The sequence below is a fragment of the Manis pentadactyla genome, chromosome 4, assembly GCF_030020395.1.
Source record: "Manis pentadactyla isolate mManPen7 chromosome 4, mManPen7.hap1, whole genome shotgun sequence".
Taxonomy (NCBI): Eukaryota; Metazoa; Chordata; class Mammalia; order Pholidota; family Manidae; genus Manis; species Manis pentadactyla.
This window is the reverse complement of record NC_080022.1, coordinates 174,445,840-174,458,503: the sequence shown is the minus strand read 5'-3', so window position 1 is coordinate 174,458,503 and position 12,664 is coordinate 174,445,840.

Here is a 12,664-nt window from a genome sequence, read left to right as displayed (position 1 = left end):
GCCTAGCAGGTGCTGGCACTCAGGGTGGTTGTCACACCTGCAAACAGGACCAGTGGGTAAGCTGACTGTTTACATGCTTTGGGTTGCGGAGAAGTGGTGGATGGGTGTCTAAATTGTATCATTTGCCAATTTCTGTCCTGTAAAGATTCCCACTGTGGCTGATTGCAAGCTGTCAGTGTGACATCATCCCCGAGGACTGGAGTTAGGAAGACATTTGCACAGGCGGCTCTGCAAGCCAGTCCCAGTCCCAGCTGGGGGCTCAAGCACACCTCCAGCAAGACCTGGAACCAGGCTCAGGGAGGCATGGGGGTGGGAGGGTCGGGTAAAGTGGACCAGTGTGAGTCAGGGGGGAGGAAGAGCCCCAGCAGGCCTCTGCCACGCCCAAGGGGCACCCAAGTGCAGGCAGCGAGGAGGGAGCAGGTCCATGTCCAGCTTGGGCTGCCCAAGCTGCCCCTCCTGTCCTCATGTCCGTAAGTACGTGCCATACACACAAGCATGCACAAGCACGCATGCCTGGAGAAGGTGGAGGGTGAGGGAGGAGCACAGAAGGTGGGGGATAAGGGAGGGAGACCAAAGTGACACATTTTCAACATTTCATCAAAGTTACATGTTGACAGCTGACAGCTAACTTCTTTGCTGTGATGCAAAGAACTTGGAGGAAGCGCCACAGCTACAAAGGAGGTATCAGTAGTTGGACTGTAAGATACACAGGAAATACCCAGATGGATGTTCTTGAGTCCCCTCCGGTCAATGGCATGACTCCCTCCTTTGGGCTCCTTCCTCCTGCTGTTAGAACCTTGTGGTCTCTGCCTGCTGGGATGATCGTGAAAACCTCCGAGTTGTGCTTCTGCCTTCCTGGTCAACAGGGCTTCACAGAACTAACTGCCCAGGTGGCAGCTCCTGTTGCTGACAGTATTTCCAACAACGGCTCCTGCATACCAAGCTCTGTGTGTGTGTGCCTGGCCCGGAACAGGTCTCACAGAAGCCACACATGCCCTGTGAGGTCAGAGCAATCATTACACCAACGAGGAAGCTGGAGGCTCAGAGAGGTTAAGTAGCCGGTGCACGTGACCCAGCTGTAAGTACTGGAAGGAGAAGTTGGCCCCAGCTCCCGCAGAACTGTCAGGCTGTTGTGACTCATGACTGGCACAACCTGACTCACAGTGGACTTTGCATAATTCATCCTTACGGAGCATCATGTACCTCTCAAGTGCTGATCCTCAAGGGGCTCATCTCTGGAGGGCAGATGACGGTGAAAACTCTCATCTCCACAACTATAGTGCTGCAGGACTCCTGAGGAAAGCATGAGGGTGGCCCTCAGGATTTAGAGCCTCATGCCCTAGATGGCTTGCTACTCCCACTGCCCTTCTGCTCTGGGAGCTTCTCAAGCGCAGGCCCGTGTTTTACTTCTCTCTGTATCTCCAGAGCCTGGCACAGGACCCAGCACATAGTAGGTGCTCAGGAAATATGTGTTGTTGCCAGCTTGTAACTTTGGTCTGTGACCTTTGTAAGGGTCTGTAGAGACAGGCAATGTCATACTGACACCATGCATGCTCACAGAAGTATCCTCTCCCATGCTCAGACATGTGCTGTCTCTCTCTCTCTCTCTCTTTCTCTCACACATACACACAAACACACACACACACACACACTCTACAACACAAGTCCAGGCATTCAGTGACACAGATTCCCACACCTCCCCCAAGGATGTCTAAATTCCTAGGCAGACCCACAGCTGCTCCTGGACCCACACGTTCACACAGGTATGCAAGAGAAACATTCTTAGACAGCCACATGCAGCCACCTGTCTCTGTTAACCAGCCCAAGGCAGCCGCGCTTGGGGCTGCAGTCCTCCCCTCCCCCAGTGGACATACACACACTTGGGAGGCTGAAAGGCCTTCAATGGCTGCATCAAATCCCAGTCCAGTGTGTCTCCAGACCTTTCTCTCCGCCTCCCACCTTGCCCCCAGGCCAGGCCACCTGGCCTGAAGCTTACTCTCAGGAACCATCCATCTTTGGCCACAGGTTCTCCTGGCTCCAAACCCCAACCCAGCCCAGGCCCCAGGGGGAGCCTGGCAATCACACGAGCTCCAAGCTCACCCCCAGGCCGAGAGCACACACAAATGAGAAAGTCCAGGCTGGCCATCTCTCTCTAATAACCCTCAAGGCTGCCCTGGAAAGGGACTCAACCCTGCAGGAAGTGGGGCAGGTGATGCCCTGGCAGCTGCGGGAAAGGCACCAGGGCCCAGGCCAGGTAGAAGTAGCCAGGCTGCCCAGGACAGCCGGTCCTGGGGAGGCCCCAACAGGACAGTTATGGGTGTGTTCACGAGTCCCTCCCGCCTCCCCGTGACCCAGCCTTCTTTGCTGCGGCCTCATTATGACTCCTGTTCTGATCACGCCCATTGGTCCTACCCCCGAACATTTGAACTGGACTGGACTCTCACTTGCATTATGTGGCTCCCACGCTCTGTGAGGCAGTGAGTCAGACATTAGCATACAAATAGGATGCTAAAGTCCAAAAAGGTGAATTTTCTGACTAAAGTCCAGAAAACTTCCTCGACATCATGGAACTCACTGGTGGTTGGGGATTTGATATTTTCATAACATTTCAGTCAGGAGACTGAATAGGGCTGAAATTAAGTGGGGAAAGTGGGCTACCATATTCCACACACAGGAGGCTCATGGCTATGCTTGAAAACAATTTTAAAAGATGGTGGAAAAAGATACCACAATGTTAAAAAAGTGGGTACCTTTAGGGTTGGGAGTGTGGGTAAAAACTGTTTTCATCCTCATAATTTTTTCAAGATTTTCTGTTACAAGCATGTTTAACAGTCATAATGAAAATTCCTTCAAAAAGGGGTAGGGACAAATGCACAAGAGTAAACCTCCAATGGTATAACTTGAAGCATGGCAGGAAAGATATTTAGGAGGTGGAGAGGCAAGTATTCCTGAACATGCTTCTATGGCACCCATCCATATACCCTTCTGTAGGAAGGGCCCCTGTCCCCTCTTGCAGAGCTTGCTCCAGAGTTAGCAAAGCTCACCCTCCCCATGGCAGCTCCATTCGAGGCCCTCTGGCTTCTGTTCACCTCTCCCTTTCTCACCTCCTGAGTGGAGGCTGTGTGTATGGAGGGTCATATGGCCCTCCCTTTTCCCCTGCCTGCCTGAGGCCCTTCTCCAACCCTGGATACAGTAGCACCTTTGAGTTTAGCCAAGGAAGACTGAATGCAGAGGGGTGCCCTTGAGCTTCTCCCATGCAGCCATGCTCCCCTTGCCAAGGCTGTGTGTTCCCCGCTTCCTGGCAGCCCGCCCTGACTGACCACTCTTGGCTCTGCTCACTCACCACTTTGGCCCTAGGGACTCTCTTAGCACAACTTAATTTTATGCTAGTGACTATGGTAATGCACACTGTCCTTGAGTTTGAGGGGTGTTAGGAACTCCTGCTATGTATAGATTGCAGATTTCTCAGGGACTGAGATCCTGTCACCTGCTTCTTTTATATCAGACACGGGGTCCCACAGTGGTACTGAGCTTCAGCACACAATAATCATTAAATTTTTGAATGAATGAATGAATAAACACTGAACTATGGAGATGTCAGACCTGACTTACTGATGGCTACAAACTTTGCCCTTGACTTTATAATTTTCAGGAGAGACAAGATGTTTTGCCCCCTACCCTAGAATGGTTGGAAATGGGGAGTGTGTTCTAAGCAGTCCAGTTCTGTCTAGTAATCATAGGTAGGTAGACTACAATCTGGATAGACAATCCCAATATTGAATAGCCTGCTCCACTGACCCTATACATCAACTCATTAATGTCAGAGGGCATATATGTCCACTCTCTGCCTGGGCATTGGGCTTACCAAGGATATACCCAACCCCCAGGTTCCCACTTCCGGAAGCATTAGAACACCGTGAGATGATTAGCGTCTTTCCCTACTGTGAATTGCTTTCCCACAGGTAAGGCACTAAAAGAAGACTCTGCTTTGGGGTGTTTTACAACAGGAAGGTGTTCCATGCAGGGCACTGCTGCTAATATAGCTCAGAAGAAAGAAAGAAAAATGGAGGAAGGAAGGGAAAGAAGGTGGAAAGAAAAGTAACTTTCTTAGGAAATAGAAATGAAAAATAATCCTTAATTTACTAAATGACATCCTCAAGATTTGACTCCACGCAAGGCATTCTCAATGTTCCCTTTTAATTGGTTTTCATCTGCGTAACTTCTTGCTTTCTGAAAGGGAAGGGGTCCCGCCTTGAAGTTCAGAATGCAGCCAGGGCCTTGCGGTTTTAGGAGATGACCATCGCAGACCATTTCCTCCAGGTCACATTTTCAGAACTACAGATAAGTTTGCAGGAAGTGCCCATTAATAAAGTCTTCATTAATAGGCAACTGGACCACAGCGTGTTTTCCTGAACTCAGTGTGGGACTCCAGTGTCTTAGTCAGAAGTTTTTCTTTAAACTGGGAGAGACTCAAACTTTGATTTATCTCTGGGAAACAGCTCGGGCTTAACTCTTCAAAAAAAAAAAAAAGTGACTAACTCTGTTGTACTGCAAAATTTCCATTTCATATGAAGTGTGATTATATAATATTCAGTTCAACAAACTTTGAGCATCTGGTGCTGAGCCTTGAGAATAAGAGATGATTAAGCCAGGTCTTGTCTTGAGGAGAACACAGTTTGTTGGGAAAGACATGTAAATAAATGCATATAGCATTTGGGCATTTTAATATAAGTGTAAGCTAGTTATTGAATACTTATTATGTGCCAGGCATTGTTCCAAGTGCTTGGGAATACTGACTCATGTAATCCTCACAACATGCTGTAGGCGAAGAAACTGAGGCACAGAGAGGGTAACTGGCCAGCTAGTGATCTTAGCACCGGGATTAGAACACAGGTGGCTGGCCCCAGATGCCATAGGTGTCATCACTGTGCTGCAGTAAAGAGAAGAAAGTACCAGATGAAATGGGAATGCGGGCGGAGGAGGATGCTCAGAGCCGGAGGGGCTGTTTTCTAGTACACCTGAGCCTCCCCACAGTGTAGAACAGGCAGAACCCAGAGGGGTCGGCCCAACCTCTTTGTTCTGCACATGCAAACGCAAAGCTCAGAGAAGGAAGTAACTTGCTCAAGGGCTCTTGGTGCCAGCGAGATGTGACAACCCATTCATTGTTCCAGGGAAGGTGTGTCTAGGACAATACCGAGATCCAGTAGTATTTGAGCTAGATCTTACAGAGTGACTTTTTCCACTACATCTTTCTTCACTTTACCAAATGACACAGTCCATCGTAATTTACCCACAGATGTTTAAGAAAGAACCAAGTTTTACCACTGGCTGTCATATAATTCTAAGGGATGACACTGCAGAGCATTTTCCTTTGCTATGCGGAGCTCACCTTGGGATTGAGAAGTAGATTGAAAGGCGTTGGGGGCTTTAGAATAGGAAATGCCTTTGAGATTTGCTGAACCCTGCCACTCTGTTATTGACTCTGAAATATCATTTCCACCCCCAGCACCAATGTCAAGGTCTACCCTGGTCTCTTCCTCTCTGGGTTTAGCATCTAGGATATGCTTACTTCCTTCCTCATTACCAGGCACTCAGTGTCTACTATGACCTGGATGTAATACTGCATGTGTCCAAAAGGGGTCGCTGAGTACAATGGGGTGGGACATCTGTAGTTAATGAAGCTAGGTCCTACAGGTTACCACCACAGGACAGTGGTGGGAAAGGTGAATGAATGTGGACATCTTCCAGGGGGATTCAGAAGAGGCAGCTCCTGGCCAGATGATTTAAAAAAAAAAAAAACATCATTCCACAGCTACCTTTTGAGAATCACTCACTGTGCCAGGGGCTGTATGGAATCCAGAAATTAATTCTACCTTTGCATAAAAGGACTTCGAATAAAAGTTTTAATGCAAACTGGACCACTGACAGTGGGAGAAAGTTCTAGCATCCCCGGCCCTGGGAGAGATAATAGGGTGTGAAGCGGCAGGACGTCTACTTCAGCTTGGGGCTGGAAGCCTCTCCCACCCAGTAACTCATCTCTTCTTCACACAGCCCAATTTGCACATGCGGAAACTGAGGCACAAAGAAGCAAGTGACTTGCCCACGAATACGGTTTCCAAATAACTCCCAGAAAGTGAGGTGAGGACGGGCAGTGAGGGAAGACAAGTGACCTGAGCGGGCTGGGAGGCAACTCAGAAGGTGGGTCTTTCCTGTCCTGACACCCGGGCTCGCCGACCGAGCTGAGGGCGGCTACGGCGGCCAGCCTTCTGCAGGAGCGCCCCCTGCTGGTCACCGGTACCGCTGCTTGCGGCGGCCGCGGGCGGAGGAGGACGCTCAGAGTCCAGGGGCTGTTTTCCACTACACCCGAGCCTCCCCACAGTGTAGAGCAGGCAGAACCCAGAGGGGTCGGCCCTACCTCTTCGTTCTGCATATGCAAACGCAAAGCTCAGAGGAGGAAGTGACTTGCTCAAGGGCTCTCTGGCGCCAGCGAGATGCGACTTTCCCAAGAGTCCTGCCTACCCTGCAGAGCCCTCCACCTCCCCTCCCCTCCCACCCCACATTCCGGAGCCCAGCGAGCCCCTTCTTCCCGCCTGCTCCCGGCAGCCCCCATCCCTCCTCTCTCCTCAAAGTCCCACCAGCCCATCTCCTCCAAGAACCCTTGGCTCTGCAGCGCGGGGGGGCTCTCTCCCTTCTCCCAAGCCTCCAGGAGCCACGAGTTTAAATGACTTCCAGTTCTGGGACATGACTTTGTCAGACTGATGGTAAGATCTTGGGGACCATAGTTGAGACTATTTTCTTTTGGATTCTACATTCACCCACCCAGACCTTCCCCACCCTGAGGTGCCTCATATAGGGTTGAACTCTCACCTGGTGAAAAACACTGATGAATGGCTTTGTCTTCCCACTGCAAAGCCTCCCCGCAGAGTCTATGGCCCTGGACAGCCCGGATGCCTGTGCTGGCTTTGGAGCTTTCCTTCCTAGCTGGTGACCTTGAGCAAGTCATTGAAAATCTCTCAGAGCCCCCGTTTCCCTGACTGTAAAATACAGATAAAGCTATCCTTTGGGATAGTTGTGAGAATTAAATGAGATGATGTATAAAATGTGCCTGGAACACAGTAGGTGCAAGAGCGATCAGTCAGACTTCCAAGGAGCCCGAGGCTGGTCTGTCTGGGCTCATCCCTCTCCTGTTTGGCACCCTCTTTCCCAGACATGAACCTTCTAACCTAATCCTCCTACTGTGAGCAGGACCAGGGCCGGGGCCACACAGTGACTGTGGAAGGAGCATAGGAAAAGAGGATGCTGTCAGAAGACAGAAAAGGCTGACAGTGGGGGTCACCAAGCCATGGGGCACATCCTCCCACTGACCCCACTTTCAGGTACCTGGGTCTGCCTCTCTTGCTCCCGGATTTGTGCTGGCTTCCTCCCCTGCACTCCTCCTGAACATGTCTTTCTGCTCTGCGTCTATTAACTCCTGGTTCCTGCTTCTTAGAATTTACAGCCTGCATGTGGCCAATCACGGCTACAGTACCATGGCCATTTGGCTTTGGGGTCCAGTGCCATCTGCCATGTATCCCAACATGTGTCTGAGGGGAAAAAAGGAACACCACACTAGTGCTGCCTGTCAAAGGCAGTCAGCAAGTCAGGTATACACACCTGGTCCAGGTGACTATGGTCACAGGGCCAGGGCATGTGCTGTGAAGCATAGCCACAGACGTATTTGCACATCTAATAGAATAAGCAGCCAAAAAACACTGTTATAAATAATAATAATATTTGAAAGTAATTTGAAATTCATTAGGAAACAACCCCTTGTGAACTATTTTAGACGGTGAATAATCCCATGTACCTGCACAGACCTCCATGCCAAATTATGTTTAGTACACTCAGATTTTTATGAACCATGTCTGCTTGAAGCTTGATATACTCATATGCTTGTTACAACAAATAATGCTCCAGAAACAGTCTCAGCGTCCCCAACCTGACTGATGGTACTGAGAGGGGGGCTTTCCCCTTTCCCCAAATGATCTATGATGTTTTTCAAAAAGTGAATCTGTGATGTGAAAAACAAAACAAAACAAAACCCAACCCCTGCTCTGCATCTTCCCTTCCACTCACCCACTGGGCTGAGACCCTTCCTCTTCTTTCCTCCTTCCCTCCCCTGTCCCCAGGCAAAGAGAGCAAAGGCCTGACTCTTCAGCCAGATGCCTCTGAGAAGAAACAGCAGGATGGACCAGTGGTACAAGGAAGGCTTTTGCTCCCTGCTGCCCTTTGGATGACTGCTTGGGAGAAATGAGATGGGGCAGAAAATGCACAAGGCTCCTCTACTCCCAGCCTAAGGCCTGGAGTTGCCCCAACACCTGCTCACTCCCTAGGATGGAGGTCTGGAGGAAGAGGTGATGTATGTGTGGGAAAGGCTGGCAGGGCTCTGTCCACCCACACAGCCCCTCTGCATGATTTAGAAGCAGATAACTCCTCCTCCAGGCACTTCACTTCCAAATGGCAGAAAATGGTCACTGCAAATATGCCTGTGATGTGGATGGTGCCCTTCTCCACAGGGTAGCTTTTTGTGGTACAAAGCCTGCTGTGCACGGCAGCCCAGAAGTGTACACCAGCTTGGTCCTCTGCCCTGTGAGTGGGAAACTGAGTCTTGCTGACCATCAACAGTCCCACCAGATCTACCCCTTGCACATTCCCAGTAGGCACACCACCACCTTCCTGCATAGCCAGCCTCAGCCCTTTAGAGTCACCCCTCACTCCCTGGCTTGGGAGTACACATCCCAGTTCTAGCACTTGTTAGGACTGTCACCTTGGCTAAGTCACATGGCCTCCCTGAACCACAGGTCCCTTATTGTGAAGTGAGAGCTGTGCCAGCCCTTACCTGGGGTTAGATGGGGGAAACAAATGTAGTGAACTAGGATCAGGGCCTGGGGCCTGTTGAGGTCCCCACCCTTCAGCTTCCGCACCCTGCACAATATTTTCCCATTTATACTCCAACTCTTCCCAAGGAACATCAGCATCTGGCTTACCTAGCCTCTCTCTCGCCAGCCCCCTCCTTGCAGGTGGAATTTGATCACACAATCCAAGTGTTATAGGGTAAGACAATCATCTAGGAAATTTACAATAGTCCTATGCTGGATTCTTCCTGAAGTGGGGGATTGTTTTACAAACTGAAATCTTTATCCCTGGATTTCTTTATTCACAGACTTGGCTTTTTATTTATTCCGGGAGGTTACTGAACAGCACACCTGTGCTTTAGATGGACACAGGTCAGCTGGTGGCTGCCAACCAAGGCATCACCCTGTGGCCCAGGCACCTGCTCTCCTCCAGGCTGGCTCACCAGGGAGGCTGATGGCTCTCTCCACCGTGGGCTTCCTTTTATCAACGAATTGCCCCAACATATTGACTATTTACTACATGTCAGACACTGTGCTTATTCATTTCATTATCTTATTTAGTCCTCCTAATTTCTTTAGAAGTTGACATTACAGCGATCAGCTGAATCATCTCTCATCGTTGACATTGCAGCATCACACACTTCTCTTCCTCTTCTCCACGCAATTCGACCCAAAGAGGTACAGAAGATGCACTTACTTATTCTTCGCCCTTAAAACTCCGCTTCACATAGAAATGCAAAGAACGATCTCAGACTCCCTTCCAGACACATCTCTAGAAACCAGAGTGAATTCCAGTTCTGAGGAATGTAGCCCGTGTCCCTGGGGCCCTGGTTTTCCCTGGAAGCCCCACTTGGAATTCCAATACCCCCATTCCCTCTGTACTTCCCTGTGCTTCTCACCTGGAAAGGGGATGAGGCTTTACTTTTGGAGGTGAATTTCAAGATCTGTGGTGTAAGGTTACTTGCCTTTACTCAACCCCCCAAAACACTCACTGGCAGTGCCCCTCCAGCTGCTGTTCCTAGAAGCCCCAGCAGGTGGCACTGTGACCCTGACCATCCTCGGGCCCCTGTTTTGGGCCTGGGCACACAGACACTCGTGAGGCCTGGGGAGGCTCCCAGAGGTAGGACCTCACCTCCAAAGAGTCCCACAGGGAGAGTGCTTTTCCAGAGGGAAGGGTCTTGCTTCTGCTTCACTCTCTCCCAGGACCATTTTAAGGAAGGACTGTGGTTCAGTGAAGGTTCAGCCTCATGGTCAAGGGTCTGGGAAGGGGTTGCAGAGGGTGGAGAGTGAAGGGGAAGGAGGGACCCTAGACCCTCCTCTCTTTCTCCAATCCAACAGTGTCTCTTTTTCCATTGCATCAGGATAGTGTCCCCCCCCCCTCCCATACTGGTCCTCAACTCATCTGACCACCTGCGCTGAGCTTTGGGGACAGATCTTGGTGACTGATGAGGGCCACCTGGAGTCAGGAATCACTACACTGATGAGGAGCCCAAAGGCACAGGGAGGCTTCCTGGAGGAGGTGAGTGTGGACCTAATTGATAAACTCACAGGAAGAACAAGGGAGATGAGGGGCCAACCTAGGGGGTTGGTTCTGCCTGGGGGAGGAGTGCTGACAGGTGGAGGCATCAGTGGCCATTTGGGGGAATATTTCTGGAGTCGGGTGGGCTTGCAGGGACTTTCCCCTCACAGCCAGAGAAGCAGAGCCACAGACTGAAAGGTATTGGGGAGCTGGGGGTGAGAGGCGCCTTGAAGGGGCTGACCAGGGGTCATAGGGGGTAACAGGATGCTGAGCTGTGAGAGGGGAGGCGGAGGCTTTTTCTGCAGGGTAAAGTTGGGTTATCTGTGTCGGGGAGGGGTATGATAGGCATGGGCGGGAGAGGAGGTGGGGAGGAAGGGCTAGACCTGTGCCCAGCCTTAAGGACAGGGGTGAGTCTGCCAGCTGTGTTTGCTTCCTTGAGCCCTTGGCCTTTCTTGGAGTGAAAAGTCAGTAACAAGCCAGGGAGATGGGCTTTTCCACAAAAGGTGCTCAGCACCTCCTGCTGTGAATCCTCACCAGACCTCATGGGGCCTGGCAGAACTTCCCAGTCCCCTCCTCTGCACCTTCTGATGGCCCATCTCTCCACCCCCAACACATCTCTGTTGCTTCCCCCACCTCCCAGCCAGCCTGCTCACCCCCAGAGGCTCTCCTGTAATCATTACCGTCACCGCCCACCCTCAGCCCCTGCCCAAAACACCACTACCCCCTACTCCCATCCTGTCCGCCTCTCTGAGAGTTGGCAATTTTGCCCTTTTGGTTATCACCTCGCGGAGATTTGGCCCTTCTGGAAGCAAGCCTTGACACCTGGGGTGGGCCTGGCCTCGGATGGGGATAGGAAAGACTTGAGAACTAGTAAAAACACATGCTTCAGCAGGAACAAGATGCAAAATTAGTTGGAGGAAAAGCAAACCTCCCCAACAAGAACCCCCGACAGACTGTTTCTAGTGAGCAGTATCAACCCACTCCTCCCTTCGGGAGTCCTGTTCCTCAGGACGCTGGCTTCTGTGGAAAACATCTCAATGCACACATATATGCGAGTATGAGATTTCTTAGAAGATTCGATGACTTCTCCATTTTGTCCAGAACTGGCCTCCACTGGCCTATTTCACACACGCTGCCTCCTTTGCTCCACTGGCAATCCTGCGGGAAGCAGGGCTGCCCACCGCCCTGAGCAGCAGACAGGCGTGCGAGAGCAGGTGAGCCTCTGGCGGTGTCCTTGGAGCTCAAACAGAAGCCAGAAAGTCTAAAATGACTGCTTCATGAAGCAACCGAAATTGCGGGCTGCTGTCAGCGGGGGCCCAAGAACACAATGCTGAAGGAGCCCTGACTAGAAAGCTCACACTGACTCAGGTAAAATCCACCGGGGCTCCAGCCCAGCTGCCTAGGCAGAGGATGCCTTAGCCTTGTTTGCTGACAGTCCCTCTACCGAGTGCACCGTGCATGTCCCCCACAGTTGACATCTTTTGATTGACAGCCAGGACCTGGAACACTTGAGTCCTTGTGCTGCCAACAGCCCTACCTTCTATTTACTCTCAGGTGGTGTGATGGACTCCTCATGGAAAGGGGTGCAGTCCCTGACCAGGCTCAAGGGCACTGTCCCCAAGAGCCAAGGAACAGCCTAGAGGGGCCTGTTCCCACTATGAGATCCGTGCCAAGGACCAGAGGTCAAAGTATAGGTTGGGAGACTCATCAGCTCCCCAGCCAACTCTCATCAAGTGCCCTGTTGAGGATTCCTAGACACCTAGACCCCCCACCCCATGCCCCCATGGCCCACCCAGAGCCAGCACAGCACTTCCCATGGATGTGCCTTGTTGGATTCTCTGGTCTCCCACCCCCGCCTGCCCTTGCCAGCGCTCTGGGGCCCTGACTGGTGAGTTGCACCCCAGAGGTGGCTGCAGCCTTCTGGTGGCCGGGACCACTGCCTTCCGGAGTCCTCTTCCACTGCTCTCTATTCCAATCTCGGTCATGCATAACCCCCAGGAGCAGGGGTAGGGCTGGGGCGAAAGGGGCTTTCTCCAGGCAGCGGCAGGGGGCGGGGCCGCGGGCTCCCCTAACTGCAGAGGCTAGCCTTACACACCCAGCAACACATGTCCCCCTTTATGGCCCGGCTTTCTCTCAGTGCTTAAAGGCAACTGTGAAAAGAGCAGGCCTGATTCTAGCTGCCTAGCCGTCTCCTGGCAACAGGCCTGGCAGGAGGTCTTTCTTTCTCCCCCCCATCTCCCCTCTCTCCTCC